Below are 5,264 nucleotides of genomic sequence, written 5' to 3'. Positions count from 1 at the left end.
GACTCCTAGAAGTGACACTGATCCAACTCACACCTACTTGAACGAGCCAAGTCCCCATTCGTCAGCCTGGCCAGGATCTCAAAATCAGGCAGCGGGGCCCTCAAGCATTAAGTGTGTCTCGTTTAAACTGTGGATTCTTCGTATGTGCCTTCTGCTTTTGAACCTTTAAACTCAGGGTCACATTGTCAAGCTTTTCTCTGCAGCTGAGAGGGAGTGATCTCATGAGAAGGAGTCTCAGCCACACGCTGGGGAAATGAGAGAAGGGAAGGCCTTGTTCGTTTAGACTCCAGAACAGCATTTCTCAAATGCAGCCACCAGCTGATTGTTTTGCAGCCACAAGAGCCTCCAAAGTGCCCCAACAATCGCTGAGATGTTAGGTATTAAAGGTGCCTTCTAAATGCCATAAATCCTAATGCACGCTCCCTTTTACATTGTACCATGCCGGCAGAGCTGAGCTACATCGGTGTGGTTTTCTTTGAAGTCGCAAAGTGTATTCTTTGGCTAAGAACATAAGAAGGGCCAGACTGGGTCAGAACAAAGGTCCATCCAGCCCAGTATCCTGTCTGCCAACAGCGGCCAACGCCAGGTGCCCCAGAGGGAGTGAACCTAACAGCAATGATCAAGTGATCTCTCTCCTGCCATCCATCTCCACCCTCTGACGAACAGAGGCTAGGGACACCATTCCTTACCCATCCTGGCTAATAGCCATTAATGGACTTAACTTCCATGAGTTTATCCAGTTCTCTTTTAAACCCTGTTATAGTCCTAGCCTTCACAACCTCCTCAGGCAAGGAGTTCCACAGGTTGGCTGTGCGCTGTGTAAAGAAGAACTTCCTTTTATTTGTTTTAAACCTGTTGCCCATTTATTTCATTTGGTGGCCCCTAGTTCTTGTGTTATGGGAACAAGTAAATAGCTTTTCCTTAGTCACTTTCTCCGCACCACTCATGATTTTATAGACCTCTAACCACTGTGTTTACATCTCATGTTACTGTAGCTCTGTAAGTGGCTATGGGCCATCTCACTGCGTGCTGTTTGGGTAGGTTGCAATTGTTCATGGGGGGGGGGGGGTGAAAGAGTTAAAAATGTGACTGGGTATCAGAAAGTATTTCAAATAATCTAGTGCCAGAACATGACCTTGAATGTGACAGCAGGTGGCTCCTCTGGGACCTTCTGCGAAGAAAAACAAAACATAGAAAGAAAAAGGAACACTTCAGCACCAGGGGGAAAGGCAGTTTCCTGTGTTTCTGAAGCCACCCGATTCTGTTTCTGAGCAAGTTGCAGTGTGCGAGAGAAATTCATCAAATTGAAACGTATGTCGTGCAACGTCCCTACAGCACTCGTGCAAGGGAAGTTGAACCAAATTACCACGGTGAGTTTCAGAGGTGCAAGCTGTTAAATGATGCAAAAACCAAGCTGAAAAGACAACAGCAACGGCTCAGATTTTGTTGTTACTATTATCATTATTATTATTACTGGGCTAGGTGGATTGGTTTTTTTGTCTGTGAAAGAAATTTTGGACATATTGGCAGATACATTCTCTCATTATTATTTGGACTTCTCTTATGTAAAGGATTTTTAAATTTAGTTCAGAATTGTTGTACAGCCATCCACCTTTGACCAAAAAAGCAAAAGAACAACAAAAAAGACAAGACTGCGCAAAGCACTGGTTTGTTCTGTGTTTAGGTCCAGTAAAGATAGGACACAACTGTACCTTATATTTATTATTGAGTCTGCAAAAAATCCCTATGTAAATATGCACATGTAATTTATTTGTTTGTTTTTCCTACAGTTAGTTAAGTATTGTCAGAGCCGCACGCTGAGGCTGCCAAAAATTTGTGAGAACCCCGGCTCTAGAAAGTGTGAGGATTTGGTTTTCTATGTAACCATTACTTTCCAGTATTTATTCACTCTCACTTGCATCTCTGTTCTTTGATGATAAACTCATTCCTGTTTTCTGTATATCTAAGTGCTGGGTTCTCAATCGAGTGGTTGACCTGAATTGAATCTTACAAGCTGCTGTGGACCGCGCCTGAGGGATTAGAGTCACAGTTCTGCGTGTGCTCAGCGGAACAGGCTGAGCACTCCCGAGGGACGCTCAGATGCTTTGGGGGTGTCGATCGCTAACCTGTACACAGAGAGCGAGGCCTGCAGGGGGCTGGAAGGTCAGGCTTGCGCTGCCAGGGGTGGTGGTTTGAGAGAGCTGACCCATGGCAGGCCTGGACAAGGCTCCCCCAAAGGTGCCTCGTTTGCCTGCTATGAATCGCTCAAACGGGCACACGTCCCCAGCTCATTCCACCCCTGCACCCCCCAGGTACAACCCGCACAAGGCATTCTGCCAGAGGCGAGGAGAACTCGTGAGCTTCTGCCCTTCTGTCCCATTCCTGCTGCTTGCCCGGAGCTAGGCTGCCTGCGATGGGTTTTCAGTGTTTGCTACTTTCAGTGGGTTTAGTGTGTGAGTGGCTGCGGGAGGGGAAAAGAGAGTCGGAAAGTTGTATCCCGAGGGTTTACGGAAGCATCAACCTCCACCGTCCCATGAAAGCCGTGGCAAATCAAGTATGTGAGGCGGTGCAGGGCGGTAGTTCACACTCCACCGTGTATGTCAGCCTGCAATGCAAGGAGGGGGGTGCACCAGACGTCTCTCTTTTCCTTGCTCGCCTGGACCCAACCCCAGTGATGATAGGGGGGATTTCTGGTTGGCTGTACCGGGCCTGCTACCCAGCAGTGTCTTGAGCCCACTCCCGGTGAAAATTCTCACCCTTAGTCTCACAAATAGGGTGCAGGCCGTATCAGGCCATACTGGGGTTGGCATTAGCTCCGCTCACCACAGGGCCTTAGGCAGCAGACGGTTCAGATACTCAGTTGGTTTTAAGAGCCATGGCAGGAGAGGGGAGGTAGGAGCCCCTTAAAACTATATTGGACACAGACAGGCTCTTGGGAAGTTTGATTTGTCCCATGGCCCCATCCCCACTCTGCCCCTTCCCCCAAGGCCTCACCCTCGCGCCCCCTCTTCCTGCGCTCAGGGAGTCAGCGCCCACAGCAGGTGTGTAAGACTAAGTGACGCGCGTGTGTGTGACAGAGAGAGAGAGAGAGGGGTTAGATAATTTCTGTATTGATAAACGCAAGAGTTCAAAATGAGTCGGGCCTCAAAACTGTGAGACCCACTTAAAAATCATGAGACTTAAAATACTAAATGCAGAGTTTTTTATTTCCTGGTTTGCGAGCCTTTGGCGGTCATGGTTTCTAGCATGCTCTGCAAGGGTTAAAGACTTTGTTTTGTCTGCCCTCCCTAAGAAAACCATGAGAACTGAGATTCTGGCCTGCTGACAGGACTCTAGGAGCTGGGGTTTTAAGAAAAACACCAGATATCATGAGCCATAAAAGGGGAGAATGGGCAGTAAGTTACAGCTGGTTTAGAGAAAGTGCAACTCCCTAGAAGTCAGAAGGAAGCAGACGAGGAACTGTGTGTTGGAGGTGTATCTGAGTCCCGCGGCCTCCTGGTGTAATGTGGATTATACTCTGCTTCTGCCTCCCTGCTCTGGGTCACCTAACCTGGAGGGGAGGGAAGCCCAACCCCAATGGAACAGGGTCGAGCAAGAGAAGTTTTGTGATGGTTGGGTGGGTGCAAGACAGGAAATCCCTTTGCAAAGGATTCCTTTGCTCCTCTCCTCTCCGTGCACGTCTCCTGTGCTCCTTTCCTTTGTGGTTAACTCTCCCCTTCAGGCAGAGGTGAGAACTTTTAATAGAAGTCAGGGTATTTTTGTTCTACTACACAGACTCCATGCTGATGAGGGGGAAAGTGTTGCCTCGTAGATGTGCCCCCGGAGGTGTTTAGTTTTCTCAGATTACTGGCTGGGGGCTTGAGCTGGTTCTGTTTTGAGTTGTTAAGGGGAACCCCTGGAAACTAAACCGCGCCCTTGTTGCTGCCGACACCACCTGGAAGAGGGGTTACGTAACTAAAGCCCAAATCCTTCGCCCAGAGCAAAATTTTCCCTCAAAAAAAGTTGGACACATGTTAACCTCTTGTTAAATGTACCAGGGAACCCCCCTCCCCACATTTCTCCCCAAGTCCAGCTGCAGCCTCAGCCCACCCCCGTTGCACACACTGCTGTGCCCCCTGCCTGGCTCCTTTGTGCCCCCGGAGACCCATCGGGGGATCCGCACAGTGCCGGGCAAGCTGCACCGGCCAGGGCTCAGCTCAGCGGGGTCAGCGCCCAGAGATCCTCACTGGTCACAGTCTTTCCTGATCTTGAGGTGGGGGTACTCTTGTGGGGGCAGCTCCATGGCCCAGCCAGTGTGGAACCAGGAAGAGTAGTGTCGTCCCCAGGGGGAGCCAGCAGGGCCGGGGCAGAGAAGGGTGTACAGTTCCGGGGCAGGGCGGCAGGGGGGCCCAGGCCCAGGTGAGTTCAGTTTTGACAGCTGGAGGTGGTGGTGCAGGGTACGGGGAGACTGAGGCACATGTGCCGGGCTGGGCTACCTACACTCAGAGCCCTGGGTATACACAGAGAGACTCAGCCTAAGCAATTACTTGGGGCCCCCAGCAGCTCAAGGGGGGGGCCCTAGTCCCTTTTTTTATTATAAGAACTTGTCTGTTTTAGTATTGGGGGAGGGGGCAAAAGGCAACTTGGGGGGAGGGAGAGGAAGGGATGGGGTGGGTCAGAGCCCCTCCGCAAGCTGGGGAGAGAAGGAGACAGACAGACAGACACACACCCCTCCCAGCGCCTGTCTTCCCATTTCCACATTGTAAGGTGGGAGGGAGGAGCGAGGGGGTGGGGCCTCAGGGGAAAGGGTGGTGCAGGGGGCGGGGCCCAAGGTTCGGGCACCAGTGGTTCCCCCCCCCCCCAACACACACACTTTTAAGTACTTCCACTGCCCCGGAAAACCGAGTGTGGGGGGGACTGGGCTGCCGCCCCTCCCCAGCCGGGCTCTCCCCAGCAGCTGGCTATGGCCGCTTGCTCCCTGCCTGGGGCCTGGCTGCCCAGTCTCTGTGGCACAATCGGTTAGTGCATTCGGCTGTTAACCGAAAGGTTGGTGGTTCGAGCCCACCCAGGGACGCGGACCTGCTTTGGTGGGGTAGGGATAGCCATAAGCCCGGGAGGCAGCGACACAAGAGCGGGGAGCGCTGCGGGATCCTGACCGGCTGGAGCCTCTGCTCTTCGCCCGCTCCCTGGGGACAGACAGCTGGGTGCGTTTCCCTTCGGTGTTGCTGACCTGCCCAGCAGAGCGGGGCTGCAGCCGTGGGACCCTCTCCCCGAGCCTGGCGGCT

General features: G+C 52.1%; 1 non-coding gene across 1 annotated transcript; it reads left to right on the top strand.

Annotated features, from left to right (window-relative positions):
* Positions 1-4,979: 4,979 nt before the first annotated feature.
* TRNAN-GUU (transfer RNA asparagine (anticodon GUU)) lies at positions 4,980-5,053 on the top strand. The gene has a single exon. It is a non-coding gene; the product is annotated as a tRNA-Asn (tRNA).
* The last annotated feature ends 211 nt before the right edge of the window (positions 5,054-5,264 follow it).

Source organism: Lepidochelys kempii, chromosome 14 (genome assembly GCF_965140265.1).
Source record: "Lepidochelys kempii isolate rLepKem1 chromosome 14, rLepKem1.hap2, whole genome shotgun sequence".
In the NCBI taxonomy this organism is placed as follows: domain Eukaryota; kingdom Metazoa; phylum Chordata; order Testudines; family Cheloniidae; genus Lepidochelys; species Lepidochelys kempii.
The sequence above is the reverse complement of the archived record's forward strand: the minus strand, read 5'-3'. Positions and strand labels throughout refer to the sequence as shown.